Source organism: Ambystoma mexicanum, chromosome 4p, assembly GCF_040938575.1.
Source record: "Ambystoma mexicanum isolate Mex_15411 chromosome 4p, UKY_AmexF1_1, whole genome shotgun sequence".
Classification (NCBI taxonomy): Eukaryota; Metazoa; Chordata; class Amphibia; order Caudata; family Ambystomatidae; genus Ambystoma; species Ambystoma mexicanum.
Genome location: NC_090927.1, coordinates 270,666,992 through 270,686,995, shown reverse-complemented (window position 1 = coordinate 270,686,995; position 20,004 = coordinate 270,666,992). Strand labels below are relative to the sequence as shown.

General features: G+C 45.7%; 1 protein-coding gene across 2 annotated transcripts in view; it reads left to right on the top strand.

The window, feature by feature from the left end:
• Nucleotides 1-20,004, top strand: part of CLIC5 (chloride intracellular channel 5) — a 971,906-nt gene that overhangs the window by 496,921 nt on the left and 454,981 nt on the right. The window lies entirely within an intron of this gene.

Sequence of the window (20,004 nt, the reverse complement as noted above, 5' to 3'; positions counted from 1 at the left end):
CCCGACAAGGAGATCAAGAAACTGTATGGGTTGGGCAGGAACGTTGCCTTCACTTCCGCATACCAGGCAAGGATTGCCAACTCCACCACCCTGTTGGCCAGCTACAACTGCCATCAATGGGAAGAAGTCGCGGCACTCATAGACTACGCCCCAGAACCCTTAAAGAGCCAGTTGGCAAAAGTTTCGGCAGAAGGAAGAGCCGTGTCCGGTTGCTTTCTAAAGGCAACCTTTGATGCCGCGGATAACGCCGGCAGATTGATAGCAGAAGGAACTGTTATCAAGAGACACGCTTGGTTAAGGCAGTCTGGATTCAAGGCTGAAACCCAAGCATCATTGTTAGATGAACCGGTGGAGCCGGATCTGTTGTTTGGTAACGCGGTCGAGGACGCGCTGAAAAATGCCAAGGACGAGTATGAAACACTCAAATCCCCAGGCCAACTAACCAATAAACCCCCTAATCAGAGAGGGAATGGCAATTTTCGTCGCCCACGTGGCCAAAATTCCCAGAGAGGATCTAACTATTCCCAGGGGCAGGGTACTCCGTGGAGCAATAATAACCAACAGTCTACCCAGGGTTACGGCAGGGGTAATAAGAGAGGACGTGGGAAAGGTAGAGGCAGCCCCAGTAGAGGAGGTGGCACGCCTCCACCAAAACAGTGACGCTCAGTTCAGGGTCCCTTCTCACGCAACCCCAGTAGGGGGACGCATTTCCAACTTCACCCAAGGTTGGGAAGGGATCACATCAGACAGATGGGTGCTGTCCACAGTATCCGCAGGGTACTGCATAGAACTGTTAGAGCGTCCCTGAAACAATCCTCCACGCCAAAGAATACATTCTTTGGACCACCAGAAGATCCTCCTCGAGGAGATCGTCAATCTGCTAGCAAAGGACGCGATAGAACTCGTCCCGGGACACCACGTAAACAAGGGTATTTATTCAACTTACTTCCTTGTGCCAAAAAAAGATTTGACAATGTGCCCAGTATTGGATTTACGGCCTGCAAACAAGTATGTCAAGCCCCAAAAGTTTCGCATGACTACTCTCCAGGAGGTAATCCCCCTCCTAAAAAAGGGGGATTACATGGCAACATTGGACATGAAAGATGCCTATTTTCATATTTCCATGTTCCCAGCGCACAGAAAGTACTTGCGCTTCAAGGTGGACAGTCGGCACTACCAGTTCAAGGTACTGCCCTTCGGGATTGCTTCGGCTCCAAGGGTATCCACCAAGGTACTGGCGGTGGCGGCAGCACACCTATGCAGGGAGGCAATCCCGGTGTACCCTTACCTGGACGACTGGCTCATCACGGGGGAGACCCCAGTAATTTGCAGAGCAAACATTCAAAAGACAATCAACCTCCTTTTCGAATTGGGTTTCTCAATAAACGAGAAAAAGTCAAGTCTCGTAGCAAGCACATCCAAACAGTTCCTAGGAGCTATCCTAGACACTCAAGAGGGGTTGACCTTTCCTTCCGAGGAAAGAATTCGGAATATACTGCTGCAATTTCCGCAATATCAGTCTGGTCGCCAGTTAACGGTACGCAAAGCAATGCGTTTGCTGGGCATGATGGCGTCATGTATTTACCTGGTCCCCCACGCGCGCCTGCGCATGCGTCCCATGCAAGAATGGTTGGCGAAACAGTGGTCTCAGGCAAGTGGTCAGTGGGACGATCTAGTGGTCGTTTCGCCAACACTTGTACAAAGCCTTCACTGGTGGACAAGAGAGAATCTGTCCAAGGGGAAACCCTTTTAGGATCCCGAGATACAGGCGGTAGTCACAACCGATGCATGCCTGACGGGGTGGGGACCTCACCATCTCCACCACACAGCTCAGGGTCTCTGGTCGCACTCATTGGCCAAGAATCACATCAACCTGTTAGAGCTTCTGGCAGTATTCAGAGCACTTCAAGCGTTCGAGCCCTACCTGTTAAATCTGTCAGTGCAAATCCGGACGGACAGCACTACAGCCATGTTCTACCTGAAGATGCAAGGAGGGACTCGGTCGCCAAATCTGTCCAAGCTTGCCCAAAAATCTGGATATGAGCACTCAGACGGAACATCTTCCTGTCATCGCAACATGTTCCAGGGGATCTCAATTCCCTAGCGGATGCTCTGAGCAGAGCCCCCATCCCAGAGGAACACGAATGGTGTCTGCACAGAGAAGTCGTAGAAGATATCTTCTCTCAGTGGGGTTTCCCCACTATAGACCTATTCACCACAAGCGAAAACAGACAATGCCCAGGATTTGCATCCAGGTTCCCCCAACCAGACTCCCAGGGGAACGCCCTGTGGATGAACTGGTCAGGGATGTTTGCGTACGCTTTTCCACCAACTCCTCTAATTAGGAAGGTGGTCAACAAGATGAACAGAGAATCGATGACGCTCGTCCTCATTGCTACCATGTGGGCAAGACAACTGTGGTTCCCACACTTACGCAGATTGGCGGTGTGCGAACCCATCAAACTTCCGGGCTGGTACAACCTGCTGTCCCAGCACCAAGGTCAAACAGTGCATCCTAAACCCAACTCAATGAACCTGGCAGCATGGCTCCTGAGGTCATAGAGTTCGGACATCTCAATTTACCACAGAGGTGTATAGACATCCTAAAGGAATCTAGAAAACCTAACACAAGGCACTGCTACTTTGACAAATGGAAGAGATTCGTTATCTGGTGCCAGAATAAACAAATCAACCCAGTTGATTGCACTCCTTCCACTATTGTTACATACATGCTCCACCTGCTGGACGCAGGACTGGTTTTTAACTCACTGAAGGTACACCTGGCAACCCTGTCAGCATACACCACTTCCCATAACAAGGTGTCGTGGTGGAAAGTACCAGTAGTTAAAGCCTTCATGGAAGGAGTAAAGAGACTTCACCCTCCTATTTCAAACCCACCACCAGGATGGGACCTTAACGTGGTGCTATCTAAGCTCATGGGCTCCCCGTTCGAGCCCATGCACAAAAGCAGTCTCAAACACCTGACTTACAAAACGGCCTTCTTAGTAGCAATTACATCTATAAGAAGAGTCAGTGAAATTCAGGCTCTGTCAGTGCAAGATCCCTTCTTTACTGTCCATAAAGATAAACTGGCTTTACGCACACACCCTAGGTTTTCACCTAAGTTTATTTCAAAATTCCACGTGAACCAGTCCATCGAGCTTCTGGCTTTCTTCCAAGACCCACAAAGCTCGGCTGAGGTGAAACTACACACACTAGATGTGCGTAGGGCGGTCCTCTACTATGTAAACAAGACCAGACCGCTAAGGAAAACAGATCAGCTGTTTGTCTCCATAGCTACAGGCAGAGAGCGGGATCACGTCTCTAAAGGTGCCATCTCTAAGTGGATTATTAACTGTATCCAGCTGTGTTACTCACTCTCTGAAAAAACTCTGCCTTTCACGCCTAGGGCCCACTCTACAAGAGGCATTGGGGCCACTCTGGCTTTCATTGCAAATGTACCCCTTGACACCATTCGCAAAGCAGCTACTTGGAGCTCTATTCACACTTTTACTCAGCACTACTGCATTGACACTCATTCCAAGACAGATACACAAGTGGGACAAGCGGTTCTAAGACATTTATTTGCTCATGACCCTTCTCACATCCCACCTCCTTCTTCAGGTACTGCTCGCTAATCTATGCACAGCATGTGATCTAAGCAGATTCCACAAGCCTCAGAAGGGATACATTACTCACCGTAATCGTATTTCTGATGCTGGTATATGCTTAGATTCACATGCGACCCACCCTTCCTCCCCTCTGAGAGAAGGCGCATGGATGCTTGTAGTCTTACCTTTCTATCTATCTGCTTGGATTATCTGTACTCACGCTACTCCTCATGCTACCTCATGTCAGAAAAAATACAATCTGAGGGTCCTAGACGCGTGAGGGATCATGGGTACAGTGGACGTCACACTAGGGATAGTATTACTGGCACGCCCTGTGTCGACGCCCCTTTTCGAGTTTCGAAAAACAAACTGTAATACTCTGCAGCTTCCACTAGATGTCGGCCTATGCACAGCATGTGAATCTAAGCAGATACAAGCATCAGAAATACGATTACGGTGAGTAATGTATCCCATACACAAGTGTTTCAAGGCGTGATGAGGCAAGGGTGGGGGAACATAGGGAAGACAGACAACTATCTTACTAGGCCAGGTAACATTGAGATCGCGCAAGTGCAGGGGAAGGGGGAAGGGTAAAAATGATGGGGGGGGAAGGAGTGTGGCAGTGCAGTACATGGGATCGACAGTAAAAAAAATAGAATGAATAAAAGCAATAGGTAAAAAGTGCAGCCAGTTGGTGGAAAGTGCAAGGTTAAGTGCAGACATCAGGTGTCAAGTGCTGCTAGGGGACTGTAGGGATACATAATACAGTCCCCAAGTGTGGAGGTTGCCGGGGAGGCTGTGCAGGGGTGCAACTGGCGGTGGAGGGGACCTGGGCCAGAGATCAGAGGGTGGCCAGGTGAACAGTGCAGTTTCAGTTTCAGCCAGGAGTTCAGGGGAGAGGAGGAGAGAGAGCAGAAGCAAAGAGGAAGGTTTTGAGGTGCTTCCGGAACCGTAGATGGTTCTCCACAAGTTTCAGGGAGGCAGGGAGGCTGTTCCAGAGGGAGGCCCCAGCCGAAGAAAGAGATCTACCACCTACTCGTTGCTTGGAGAAGCGACTGACCCTAAGGGAGTTGGAGGCGGATGAGCGAAGAGCTCGAGAAGGAAGATATTTAGGAAGAGAGAGTTGAAGGTATTGAGGCCCCAAACCCCAGAAGGCCTTGTGGACAATGCAGAGGGTTTTGAACTTAATCCTCGCAGCCACTGGGAGCCAGTGCAGAGATTTCAGTCCTGGAGAGATACAATCCCTGGGCTTGAGGCCAAGGACAAGTCTCGCAGTCCTGTTCTGGATGCGTTGCAGAGGGCGGAGATTTGAAGCAGGCAGATTTAGAAAGTGGCAGCCTGGAGAGAACCAAAGCTCTGGAGACAATGAGCTTCTGGGGGAAGGAGAGGAAAGGAAGAATACCGCTGAGGAGGTGCAGCTGGTAGTGTGACTTCTTGGAGGCGTCAGAGATGTGAGGAGAGAAGGAGAGTGTGGAGTCGAAGATGACTCCAAGGTTTTAAGCCTCAGAGGTGGGAGCAGGAAGAGGGCCAAGAGAGGCCAGCCAGAGATTGAGAGGAAAGGAGGGAGCAAGTTTGCAAATGAGGAGAGTCTCAGTCTTACTGGTGTTAAGGCAGAGATCATTGGCGGCACTCCACTCCTGGATAGCAGACAGACAGTCAGAGATGAGAGAAGGAGAAGAAGTGGGGCAGGAGCCTGAAAATGAGTTGAGTGTCATCCGAATAGCACTGAAAGTTGGGGCAGAGAGCGGCAATGCGGTGGGCAAGAAGTGCTAGGTGTTGGTTGAACGGTTGTATACGAATTGTTTGTTTTACAATTGGTCGAATTACAATTGACCTTTTCACAATTGACCCTTTAAAATCGGTCAATTGTTCATTTGAACAATTATAAACTAACAATTCGGGTAATACCGGTTGATCAGCCCGGGAGAGAGGTTAGACCCCTGGGGAACACCACATGTAGAGATCGATAAGAAGAAGGACCCAAGTTGGACCTGGGAGGGTCGATCAGAAAGGAAAGAGGTCAGCCAAGCCAGGGCCTGATTGGTGATACCCAGGTTATCAGGGAGACGGCTGAGCAGGATGGCATGGTTGACCGTGTCAAAGGCAAAAGTGAGATGAGGACACAGGGGTTGTTGGAATCAAGGTTGGAGAGCAGGTCTTCACGGATGTTCAGGAGATCGGTTTCCGTGCTTATGGCAGCTCTGAAGCCAGACTGATGATCATAGTGGCAACCAACAGATTCAGTGTGAAGATTAAACTGGGAGATGGCCAGCTTTTCCAGGATTTTGCCCAGGAAAGGAGTGATGGAGATTGGGTGATAGTTAGCCGGGCAGGATGGGCCGGCAGAGGGTTTCTGAAGAAGATTGTGCACAAGGGAGTGCTTCAGGGGGGATGGGAAGACCCCAGTGGCGAAGGAGCGGTTGCAGAAGTCAGCCAGAGCAGGGTCCAAGGTGTCAATATGGTCCTTGATGCTTTTAGAGGAACAGGGGTGAACCTGTTTTGACGAGAGTTTCATAGATCTGACTTGCTTAGAAACCTTGTCTGGGGAGAATAGGGGAAAGACAGAGAAGGAGGGAGGAGTGGTGGCCGAAGAAGGGCCAGAGGGAGTAGAGGAGCCATGTGGTGAGGAAGGGAGAGAGGACAGGATGTTCTGAGTTTTAGAGATGAAATGAGAAGCCATGGCCGTGCAGAGGGGCTGGGAGGGGACAGGTGAGGTAGACACTGCAGCAGGATTGGCCAGCTCCTTGCAGATTTCAAAGAGTTCGGCCGAGTTGTTAGATGCCGCAGAGACGCAGACTTGGATGTGGGCTCTCTTCTTGGTGTGGACAGAGAGCTGGTATTGCCTTTGGAGCAGGCGGCACGTCAGTTTGTTAGAGGATATACTGGAAGCATGCCATTTCCTCTCAGCCACCCAACACTTGTGTTTAACGGTGGCAAGGTCTGAGTCTTACCAGGCATTGCACTTGGCTTTGGGCTTCAAGCGGATCCTCATGACAGGGGCAAGAACAGAGATAGCAGAGTGGAGCATGGAGAGGGCTGTGTCAGGGCGTGAGTCAGCCGGGGGAGGGGCGGTGAGAAAGTGGTGGCAAAAGCCTCAACTGACACACGCTTCAAAGGTCAGATAACTGAGAAGGTAGGTGGCAGTGCTGGAGTTGGCTAGGCAAGAGGGGTGGAGAGAGTGAGCTGGGAGGAAAGGAGAAAGTGATAACTCTGGGAGAGAGGAGTGGTGAGAGGGATAGAAAGGGGAAAGTCTGTAGAGATCAGAACATCCAGAGTGTGCCCTGCAGAGTGAGTTGGGCTAGAGGGGAGGATAAATAGTGAAAGAGAGTCGCAGAGGTCGCAAAAGAGTCCAGAGGAAGGACAGGAAGCATCCAGGTGGATGTTAAAGTTTCCAAGAAGGAGGAGTTGAGTGGTCGAGACCAGGAGGGAAGAGGAGAGGTCCGCCCATTCAGTTAGGAAGGAGGAGATCTGACCATGTGGCCGATAGATGGTAGCCACAGTAAGTGAATTTCTAGAAGAGAGAGAGAGCCTGCTGACAATGCATTTGAAAGAAGAGTAGGCCTGTGTAGGAATGACAAAGGCAGGAATCCACTCAGGGAAGATCAGAGCTACGCCCCTCCAGAACGGTTAGACCTGGGCACGGAGAGGATCTTGTAGCCGTCAGGGAGGAGAGTGTCAAAGCCTGTGACAGAGCTAGCCGACAGACCTGGCCGTGAACCATTTCTTAGTGAGACCGAGGACATCAAGGTCAAGTTCTTCAAGGATGCGGCAGATGTCAGAGGAGTGCTTGACAGCTGAGCAAGAGTTAAAAGTGGCAATAAGGAGAAGGTTGCCGTCCTTGAAAGACATCCGGGGAGGGGTACAAATCAGAGGTACGCCCTGCGGAGGTGTAGAAGAAGCATGAAGGGGGCAGAAGAGGAAGGAGGAGAAGGCAAGGTAGCAAAGGAGGAGACAGCAGGGGGAGGCAAGGAGGCAATGGATGGAAGAGAGGGGACAGCAGGAGAAAGAAGGAAATTGATGAGGCGCGGGAAGCGTCTATCAAAGAGGAGGAGATTGGCCTGAGGGCCTTGGACCAAGACGGTGCCATTCAGGTAAACATTAATGATGACCTTAGAGGAGTCGAAGGAGGCAAAGTGGGCCTCCCACTGGGTGCCACCATTAATGGGAGAAGAAGAGAAAGGAGAAAGCACAGAGACCATATGAAGAGTCCATAAGTCTGGCGAGGGATCGACAAAGAGGATGTCGTTGAGAGTTTGCCTAGAGGAAGCACTGGTATAGGGAGGCCTGGGTTGGAGACCAGGATGTCCTTTCTGAACTTCTTCCTACCAGATTTAGTGAGAAGAGCAGGATAGTTGAAAGAGTAGCAGTTCGAAAAGATAGGAGAGACAGAGAGCACCATAGATTAGGTAGGGAGAGGAGAGAAGAGGAAGAGGGGATGGGGTGGTAAGGGCGGGGAGAACACTAGGGAAGGACACAGGGAGGGGTGCAAGCTGACGAGACAATAGTAGACAATTGAACAAAATGACAAGGTCACAGTAGTGGAACAGTTTTTTAGGTGAACGCTTCGCTAAGAAGGCAAGAACCAAAGACACCACTACTTTCACAATGTAGTTTAACAATGGAGACAGCACACCTAAGTCTGAGAGTCCTGTAAAGTGGGAGAAAGGCCTAATCGACCTCTTGTTCATCTGGCTGGATGCAGAACTGATTATCGTCTAAACATAGCAGATAATTCAGATGGTAACATTGAATGACATTCACCATTTGGTCTCAAGACAACTTTTAAAAGGGTAATGGAGCATCCCTCAGGGATACCAGAGCCCAAAAAGAGCATGTTGCCAAAATTAAGTTGCTCATCTTGACTGGGAAGGAAAAAAGGACCTGAGGTGCTTGAAGACAGCTTCTGTAATTTCAATAGCCGAGTTGATGCAAGAGAACCTAAAGGCCCACAGGCATATCGAAGGATGCCTACTCAGCCAGTACAATGAGGCACTGGAGGTTGATATTGCTGTTGTGCGAAAGCAATTCTTCTCGAATACCAAGCCTTGAAAGAGGCAAAATTCAGAGTGATTTTGATCCATGAAGTTGCTTAATTCCTCACAGGCCTGAATTGTTTGATGTACCTGGCACTCCATAACCTTAGTTGCAAACGACGATTGGAGCTAGGTATTTAGCTGGGAAAGACAGCGGATTCAAAGTTTGATTTCTGAAGAAATGGAACAGTCTACATGTTAGAAGGTGGGTGAAAAAGATGCTCTATAGAGAGGCTCAAATTACTCATGTCTTCACCTTTATCCCTTGACAAGGGTTCACGAGTAAAGAGGAATGCTTCTCTGTATTTTTTTACAGTTGACATACTCGTTTGAGTTTACCTTCTATAGTGCTGGTGCTGGAACAATGCTGGGCGATTTTCTCTGTCTTGATGGAGGACTCTTTGTTGCCTGCAATTGCTGGCGCAATTAGGGAAGAAGTGTTTCAAGTAATTTTCGACTATTTTACAATGATTTCCCCCAATACATCAAAGCAGTCAGACGCAATGAGCTCGCTGAATACTTTATTTTCTTTACTTTATTAATGTATTTATATGTAACACGCCCAACATCCCACAGGCATAGGGGTGCTCATAAACACAAAGGACAGAGTAGAACCAATATGGGTCTATTTAATAAATTGTTACGCTAAAATGAGAGTTAAAATGCAACTAGGAAATCCATAGATGCAGACAAGCAACTAACCATTTCAGTTCCTGTATATGCTCCCCTGGCTTTAAATGTATGCATAATCCACTCCGCCTTTCCCCATCATCTTAAATGCATTGACAGGTGGTGATACCCAGTATCAGAGCCATAGGGTTGCACCAGCGAGTAAGACCGCAGATCAATTGAATACACCACAGGATGTATGCTGCATTTTAAACCTCACCAGAGCTTAATATACATCATTCAAATGGATTGTGTCCTCCCACGTATTCCTCATCTTAGATATATCCTTACCTTCAGCTTGCTGCTTCGGATATATGCTTACCTTCAGCTTGCTGCTTCGGAATTTTGTTTTCTTCGCTCCACCAGAGGGCCCTTCCTCTCGAGGCCGTGGCGCCGATGTCCCTCGGCGGCACCCGTCGAGCATCGATGTCATCCACTATATAAGAGCTTCGAGTGCGCCCGTTGGCTTCAGTTCCGTTTTTCAGTTAGCTCCGCCTCGGATCGTTTCAAAGGGCGCTTCAATCTTTCGTGAAAAAGAAAGCTATGTCGTCTTCTTCGAACCCTTCCACACCAAAGACGGGATTTAAAAAATGTCTGAAATGTGGAAAGAAAATGTCTTTGACTGATCCACACAAGAATTGTCTTTGGTGCCTCGGTTCCGACCACCGATTTGAAGACTGTTGTTCGTGCCAGTCGATGACCCATAAGGCCTTAAAAGAACGTAGAGGTAAACTGGCGATGGGGGAGGGTTCATCGAAGTCTACTTCGAAGGAGAAAGACTCGGCCGAATCTTCAAAAAAATATCGTAAAAAACATATGTCGAGAGTAGATCGAGAAAGGCTTCTTCGTCATCCAAGAAGACAAAGAAAAGACGGCATTGATCTCCCTCATCCTCCTTGACGTCTTAGGAGGAGGTGATAGCATGCCCATCAAAGCATGACTCCCCGAGTAAATGGGAAGCCTTTCGAGTTTCCATGCTTAAAATTTTTGAGAACGCGGCTCAGACCCCCTCAAAAAAGGCTAAAGAAGACCATGCCCTGCTCACGAAAAACGTGACAGAGGAAGGTCCAAAACAAGAAAAGCTGATAAAAAGTCATCGAGTGACCCTTCCCGATCACCTCGTGAAAAATACCTTTCGGTGCATAAATCGAAGGTAGAGGGAAACAAAATGGCGTCGAAGACTTACAAGGCTCTCGAGTCGACAACTCCTTCAAAGGAAGTTAGGTCGAGTTCACGATCAATAACTTCGAAAGCTCCTTCGACAGTTTCCACAACTCCCTCGACGATTACATCGAAGTCCTCGAAGGTTCCCTCAACCACATCGAAGGCTGTGGTTACGGCATCGGAAAAACCCACATTACCAGAAAAGGTTTGTCAACCTGAGAGTACACATGATTATTTCAGGACCATGTCATCCATCTATTAGAGAGAATCATCAGAAGAGGAAGAAGTCACCTCTGCTGGTGTTAATTTGGCACAAGATCTGTTCCAGAGGAATTAATTACTCCTCAATCAAAAATTTGAGATTTAAAAGAATGCCTACGAACAGCAAGTGGTCTGGACACTTCTCCAGAGTACGAATTTGACAAGCCATACCCATCAGAGCAGGCTGATGCGGGTTACAGAAAGCTCATGAGAGTTACGGAATTTATGGGGTGGGGTAGAAGTTCACCAGTCTGTCAGGATGATGACATGACTGATATACTATCAGGAACACCTCAGCAAGACCCCATTCTCTCTTTTCACATTGCCTTGCAGAGAAGGGTTAATTCTGCATGGGAACACCCTGAAGCCATACCGGCAGTAAATAAAAAATTTGTGTCAAAATATAGACCCTGCAATTCTGATCCAGAATACCTGAGCAAACACCCAACTTCAGAAAGTCTGGTAGTACAAGCAGCCACTTCCACAAGAAATGCTGCATATCCTACAATCCCTCCAGATAGGGATGATAAAAATATGGATGCATTGTCTAGGAAGATTTTTACATCAGGGAGTATGGCTTTGAAGTCTACTAATGTAACCTGTACCTTGGCAAGGTTCACATATACCCTGTGGGACTGCATGTCAGCGGCAGCTGAACACATCCCAGAAGGTAAAGAGCGTGATGGCTTTCTAGCCATTATAAGGGATGGAAAGGAGGCTTCGGGAGAATGCCTTCAATCAGGTTTGGTCACAGCTGACAGTATCAGTAGGTCCATGGCAACTAGCACGGTGCTACGTAGATTTGCATGGCTAAGAAAGTCTGGTTTTGCTCCGGATGTGCAATCCAGGCTTCTTAATATGCTCTTTGACGGCTCGAGTTGTTTGGCAGCAAGGCGGATGAAAGTTTGGAGAAGCTGCAGACCTCCAAAGTGGCGGCAAAATCTCTCAGTGCCGCTATAAGACAACCTCAGCAACGCCCCTACACAGGCTCATCTTCCTGGAGGGGTCGTCCTTTTCGTTATTATTCCTCTATTGGAAGAGGAAGATGGCAGGCCAGTCAGAGAGGTCAAAGAAAAGTTCCTCAGGGGCGAGGAAAAGGTGCTAGATCTGCCCCAGCTGCGGCATCTGTCCCTTCAGCTGCTGCTGCAGCTGCCGCAAAACCACTCTGAGGTTTTGACCCACAAGACCCCGGTGGGAGGCAGAATCTCACAACATCTAGAAGAATGACGGGGCATTACTTCAGATGCTTGGACACTGGAAACAGCATCCCAAGGTTACTGCCTTCCTTTTCTAAAGAAACCTCAGAATCAACCTCCGGGATACAACTCTGTCAAACATCCGGATCCGCTCCTGTTGCAGGAAGTCTTAACCCTGCTACAGAAAGGTGCAATAGAACATGTACCTGTAGCGGAGAGGAACAAGGGTTGGTATTCCCCATATTTCCTCATTCCAAAGAAGGACAGAGGACTGAGACCCATTTTGGACTTGAGAAACTTGAACAAGTTCCTAAGGAAGGACAAGTTCAAGATGGTCACACTTTCTCAGATCCTTCAGGCTCTCCAACTCCAGGATTGGTTGGCATTATTGGACCTTCAGGATGCTTAATTTCATGTGCCAATCCATCTCAAGCCCAGAAAGTACCTAAGGTTTAAGATTGCCAATTCTCACTATCAGTTTCGAGTTCTGCCATTCGGGTTAACCTCCGTCCCAAGAGTTTTCACCAAGTTGATGGCGGTGGTGGCAGCAAGTCTCAGGAGAGGGGGGATTCATGTCTACCCCTATCTGGACAATTGGATGATCAGAGCACGTTCCCCAGAGCAAGCCCAGGATCATCTGTCCAAGACTTGTCACTTCTTTCACAAACTAGGGTTTTCTCTGAATTTAAAAAAGTCAAACATGATACCATCACAGAAACTCCAGTTTATCGGAGCAATCCTGGATACTTGCTCGGGCAAAGCCTCGCATCCCGAAGAGAAAGCTCTCCACATTCTGCAGATGGTAACAAAATTCCAGAATGCCCAGTATCTTCCGGCCTTCGATTTTCTCAGGTTGCTCGGTCTGATGGCATCTTGCATTTTTCTGGTGCCAGAAGCCAGATTGAGAATGAGATCCCTTCAATGGGCTCTCAGAACTCAATGGTCCCAATTGTCAGGGGAAATGTCAGATCTGTTGCAGGTTCCAGCCAAAGTAGCACAGGATCTACAATGGTGGGCTTGCAGACATCATATCCTCAGAGGAGAATCTTTTTGGCAACCATGGCTGGAGATAACAGTAGTGACGGACACCTCACTCACGGGGTGGGGAGCCCATATCAATGATCTGACAATCAGCAGTCGTTGGTCACCATCGGAGTCCAAACTACACATCAACCTTTTGGAGTTCAGGGCAATCAGACTAGCGCTGAAAGCCTTCCTGCCCTCTGTACGGGGAAAGAATGTTCAGATAATGACGCCCAACACAGTGGCCATGTAGTACCTCAACAAGAGAGGAGGAGTGGGGTCACTGCCGCTGTGCAGAAAGGTGATGCAACTCTGGTTCTGGGCAATACAAGAAGGGATCTCTCTTTCGGCAATTCATCTAGCTGGAGAGCAAAACACAGCAGCGGACGCTCTGAGCAGGCAGAGCACAGTCTCCCACGAGTGGGAGATAGCTCAGGAAGTCATTCAAGAGATCTTCGCCCTTTGGGGAACCCCTCAAGTGGATCTGTTCACAACCAGTACCAACCGGAAGTGCGAGCGGTACTGCTCAAGGGAATTTCCCCTGAGAGGAGCTCTAGGGGACGCGTTTGTGGTGGACTGGGAGTTTCCACTCCTGTATGCATTCCCTCCAGTCCCTGTGATCCCTCAAGTAATCAGGAGGTTGAGAAAGTTCAGGAAAACCATGATCCTAATTGCCCCGGATTGGGCCAGGAGAACGTGGTACCCAGACCTTCTGGATATGTCCATCTGCCCTCCAATATGTCTTCCAAGAAGAGAGGATCGTCTCTCGCGAGAGGAAGGTCATGTTCTCCATCCGGAGGTCAACACACTCAACCTTCACGCATGGCTTCTGAGAGGTTGAGATATAAGGATTGGGATCTTCCGGATGACATGATGGAGATTTTGCTTTCGGCCAGAAGGCCAGCAACCAAATCTCTGTATCGGTGTCGTTGGAATAAGTTCAGTAACTGGTGCAGAGAAGAGAATGTGGATCCATTTCAATGTAATATCACCACAATTTGATCTTTTCTGTTACATTTAGCTAATCTGGGGCTCCAGGTTGGTACGATAAAGGGATACTTAGCAGCGCTATCCATTTTTAAGCGCTCTTCAGAAGAAGAATCTTACTTCAAGATACCTTTAATCATTCAATTCTTAAAAGGTTTAAATAATGTATTCCCACTAATACCTTTCCATGTTCCAGTGTGGGATTTGAACTTAGTTCTAAAATTTCTCACATGTATTCCATTTGAGACTTTACACTCTTGTCCGCTAAGGCTCCTTACTTTGAAAACAATACTCCTTGTAGCATTGACATCAGCCTGCAGGGTAAGTGAGTTGCAGGTGCTTTCTAGCGGTCCTCCTCACACTATCTTTTATAAAGACAAAGTCGTTCTTAGAGTTAAACCATCTTTTTTGCCAAAAATTGTTTTGGATTTTCATCTGTCACAGAAAATAACTTTACCTACTTTTTACCCTCCTCCTCATGCAAGCAAAGAAGAGGAGTGGCTACATAGACTAGATCCCAGAAGAGCTCTTAGTTTCTACATTTCAAGATTGGCAAGTACGTCAGTGTGATCAACTTTTTGTGGGGTACACTGGACGCAAAATGGGACTTGCAGTAACTAAACGAACATTATCTAGATGGATCATTTTGGCTAAAACAGAGTGTTATAGATTGGCTGGGAAAGAACCACCTGATGGACTGAGATCTCATTCAACCAGGGGCATGGCAACTTCACTAGCATAAAAAATGGGTGTCCCTGTACAAGATATTTGTGCAGCAGCCACATGGTCATCCATGCATACCTTTATAAAACATTATGCTCTGGACTCGACTTCTTCTCAAGGAAGTCCGTTTGCTAAATCTGTACTCCATTCTGTACATGATTAAAAAAAAAAAAATAGTACTACCACCTCCGAGACAAAACTGCTTTGGGAGTCTATCTAAGATGAGGAATACGTGGGAGGACACAATCCATTATAAGAACAAGTTACTTACCAACTGTAACGTTCTTTCGATTGGATGTTCCTCCCACGTATTCCTAATCGACCCTCCCAACCAACCCCACATTGCAGTTTACGTGAATTACACTCCAAATTCTTTTAAGGCGTTGGTCAAAAGAGGCACGCCATTAATTAAAATCCATGGGTTATAATATACGAAAAAACAGAACTGAAGCCAACGGGCGCGCTCGAGGCTCTTATACAGTGGATGACGTTGATGCTCGACGGAGGCCGCCGAGGGACATTGACGCCGCGGTCTCAAGAGGAGCGCCCTCTGGTGGAGAGAAGAACATTTTTCCGAAGCACCAAGCTGAAGGTAAGGATATATTCGAAGCAGCAAGCTGAAGGTAAGGATATATCTAAAATGAGGAATACGTGGGAGGAACATCCAATCGAAAGAACGTTAAAGTTGGTAAGTAACTTGTTCTTCTATTCTGAGATCAGGGTAATTTTACTGATGCTCACTTTTCCCTGCCCCTTCTTATCAAGATCCATCTCTCTGCATGCTGCCTTGCCCCTTCCCCGACTTGCTTCCTGGTCCTTGGGTAACCTTGTGTGTGTGTGTGCCCATTCTCCCCATGTGTTATCCTGTGTTCTCCTTCCTTGCAGGGGGCTTGCACCATCTCCACCCTGCCCCTGCTGCCCTGTCTGCATCGCGCTGTTGCTGCATTGCGGGCCAAGGGTTCTTCTGCTTCAAACCCTTGCTGCTGCAGTTAGGTTTTCACCAGAGAGATGACTGCTACGTCTAGACCTGCTCTTTCTATTCAGCCTCTTTCTTTGGTCAGGCCATTCCAGCTGGGCAATAACCATTTGAAAAGCATTCTTGATCCCTTTTCCAATGGGCATTTAGGGAGTGGGTCAGTCTGCAGCTCACTGAGGGTCAATTATGGTAAAAAATGTCAGCAGATTCTTTTTTTCCGTCACAGAGGGCGAGGAGCCCGGCAGTTTAGGTAGAACTGCGCCCATCCTTGTTCGGAACAAGATTGATATGTATATGGTTTCATTCCGGGGAACAAGTTGAGGGATCACACGGGTGGACGTTGTCCGCCCACGTTTTCATAGGGCAGACGCTGTTCCATCTGTATATTTTCAAAAGATTAAAAAGATAATAATAATTAGCTGCATTTACTTGAAGTAAACAATGATGTGACCGAAATTCGAACCCTGACTGCACGGTTCAAATGCCAGGTACTTATCCACAAGTGTAATGTATCAAATGTAGCACTATGCACACCCTTAGGTAGTATGTTTAGTCTCTGTCTGCAGTGTATAGAGTTTTATAACATTTACATTAAAGCAAGGTACTAGGGAGAATAGACTGTCCTGGCACATAGACAGTGAAAATATGAGCAATAGAGTGAGTTCCCTAGACGGGTAACTAGCATCCCCTGCACACTATCTTGAGCTAATCGCCCAACTATATATAGTGTCTGTCTCAAATCAAAAAAATGTGTCGATATTTGTGAACAGACAAACACTTTCAGGCATAAAATACAATTTTCCATACAATCCTTTAGATAAGGCAGTGTATGAGTGATTTTAATAAAATGATCAGACATCTTCAATAAAAAAAGATATAAGTGAGTGATTAGGTCCAAAGACGTTTCACGAGGTTCTCTCTTCATCAGGGAGATTTTTCTTATTACATTTCTACAAACAATTCAAAAACAATATCAAAATTGTGCTCATACTATACAACTCAGTTCGATACGTTAACGCCTGAAATTCAAAATCAAAATGTTACATGTGGCTTTACAAATTGTCTACTCTTCTATTGAGTTAGTAGCATATTGCACGGGTTCTGCTGTTATTCAGACTTCTAGTCAATTGGAGATAACCCTAATTAGTGAAGTGCATAAATAGACTAACGTTATAATCGCTCTGTAAGATGAAATGAACATTCCAATCCTACCTGACTGCTCTGATTTGAGCGGCTATAATGGCTCCTAAAATGAATTCCTTGTGTGTCTTGAACACCTGTTGGAGAAAATGATTTCTGAATTCGTACTCGAATTGCTAATTAACTATATACTTGCAATGTACTAATCTGATGTGGCTTTAATAATTATGTGAATAATCAGCCACCATACCAAACCCAGCTATGGCTTATTATTCAAGAATATCCTGCCACCAGACAATCGTTTATCATAATCATTATTGTTTTGGATCAGAAGTGCAGATTTAAAGTCTGCAGTGACTTTTTGATCACAGTACTCTCAAACAGGGCACCGTGACCATTGAGTCTGCTCTGTGCCACTAAAGAGTAAGAGCTGCAGAACACGGAGACTGACCCAGCAGGGCACACATGTACATTATGCTTTTTGGAGATTTCTGCAAGGGAGGTCTGATTATCAGACTACCATTTCGGAGATTGAATTACCTGTATCATTGTATTTAATTAAAAAAGCTAGGGCTTCTACGCGTTTACCAGATGGCAATTCCTCACAAAGATATAATATGGTATTTAATAACTGTGTGTTTATTGCTGGTCATAGGGCAATGTGTAACTAGGTTGCTGTCCGAAGCACCACTAGCAGAATAGTGCCAATTCTCCCCACAAGCAGCAAATATTACCCCAGGCTGAGCAAGTGTGTGTGTGTGTAATATATATATATATATATATATATATATATATATATATATATATATATATATATATGAATGAGAGCACCCCTGTCCTAGTCTGTTGTTAGATGATGAGATCAGCTTCCATGAATGGCTGATTGCCCAACATCAAAACAAAGGAAGGATCCCACGCATCTCAGCAATGTGTGTTGCAAAGCAAAAGCAGTCTATTGCTTGTAGAAGCTGAAACACATTTTTAAAAACATTTTTTTAATTTAATTTTAGTCGTAAAACAACTTTTCAAATTGATTACATAAAACAAAATAACATTATTCCTTTAAAACTTAGAATTAATTGAGTTCCTATCACATCTTTTGCATCAGCAATATATATGATTTTGATTAAAACAGAATATGAGCATTAAATGTAAAAACGAACAAGAAAATTAATTACACCTTACAATTTCAAATAAACAGAATTCTCATACTCATTTGAGCGAATATCCGGCAAAACCATATCTAAAAATTGTACAATTGCTATTTGAATTGAGACTCTTCGATTGGAAAAAAGTGTTTGATATTTTTGAAATTGGGTTAAATGATTCTGAAACATCAATTTATTCTTAAAAGCATCTGCTTCTGGCCTCTGTTACTGCCTCACAATCTACTAACAAATGTTGTATAGTTTCAATCTGGTCTATGTTCTTACAGTATCTACAATAATTTTGCTCACTTGTAATGATCTTTCTTCTATGCAATATATCACGAGTACTATATAGGTTTAACCTAAACCTCAAGAACTTCCTCCTAAAGAGAGGACTTGGATGTTTTACAAGATAGGATGCCATTGTGCCATGCCTCTTCAACCCAAACAGGGTAACATTGAAATCCTTATGTGTTGTACATTTTGTTATATTTTCCGCCCAATCGTGCTGAAATATTTTTGCCTTAGCTTGGTCAGGATTCAATATAAGTAAATCAATGGTTATGGCTGCATCACTAAGTGCATCTAGGGTGTGATTACGCCATTTCCGAGGAAAGTTTGACGTAAGTAAATTATGAGCTACGACCTTCAAAATGGTCGGTTTCTCTAGGCCTGTTAGTGCTTTTCGAAGGAATGCACATTGCTTCCACACCACTTGTGAGTGAAGAGATGTGAGACCTAGTTCGAAGCTGAAACGAAAGTCTGTGTTGCTCATGCATTACCTGCATCACTGTCACAAAAATCCCCCTCTTGCCCTTGGATGTGCTACATTTCAGCAAATGCTGGAAAAAGGAACCACCAGCCCCATTCCCACACTTATAGTTTGATGGTTAAGATTTCAAGGGAAATTCAAGAAGATTGCTGCAGTTTTGTTTTTGTTTTAAAGTAATCCTTAGAAGGGATCTGATTGCCAAGACTCTTATCTGTCGAAGATGCCTAACTAAAAAGACCACTGAGAGGCAAACAAAATAGAAAAAAATATAAATTGAACTGCAAATAATGCATGGTGGGAATGCTTCTTATGTACAGTAGTGTAAGTTATTCAAATGCTTTATTATTTGTGGGTTGCACAGGAGTGATTGATGAGGGTGGGCAGGTGTATCCTGGTTTGGTGACGTTTGGACATTACATTTAATTAGCACATGGAGATTATCAACCTCCTCTCAGTCAATCAGAATGTTTAGAGTGTGGTCAATAACTGCTGTTATTGAATGCATTATTTGCTGCAACACATGAAGGAGAAAGCTAAAACATTGCAAAATGCTGTCACTTTCCTTTAGAGAAATCATTTACATGACACAACACCTAGTGCATGCTCTTGTTAAACCTGTTCTAGTTTAACCGAGTTGCAATTAAAATGCTTACATTATGAAGACAAACATGTTATTTAAATAATACAAAATAAAACCTAATTTAATTTAGTAACTTAGTTTGTCTATTCACTTTACTCATTAATAAAGTAACATATTTACTTCACCACCAAAACTCAAAAATATATATTGATACTACCAGTATTTGCTAACAGTTTACAGACTGAGGGAGGGGTCGTCATCGCTTGGGATAAAGACCCTTCCCAACTTATGGCCTGAGGCGAATGGCAGGTCATTATCCTGGGATAATGACCCCTCCCTCAGTTTATATTGTTGCTTTGCAGGAAGTTTGCTTGGCTCAAGGTGGTTGAAAGGTTCAAACTACTTTCTGTCCGGGACTAGCAGAGGACTGGATTTAAGATTTCTTGCCGTTTCCTACAACACCAGCTGCCTCACATTGCAGAAACTAGGGCTGGGTGAACTACATTTGGCGAAAAGCAGGTGAATTGCTACCACCTTCGTTTTACCAAAAATCTAATTGATTTATTTCAAAAACTAATTTTGTACAAACCCGGAATCTCATTTTTGTGAAACAAAATCTAATGTTTATTTAACTGAAAATATTTTTTTTGTTTTAAAGAATTCATTCTTTTCTTGAAGACCAGAATTGGGAGAACCTGGTCACCCTGCTATCTACATTTTA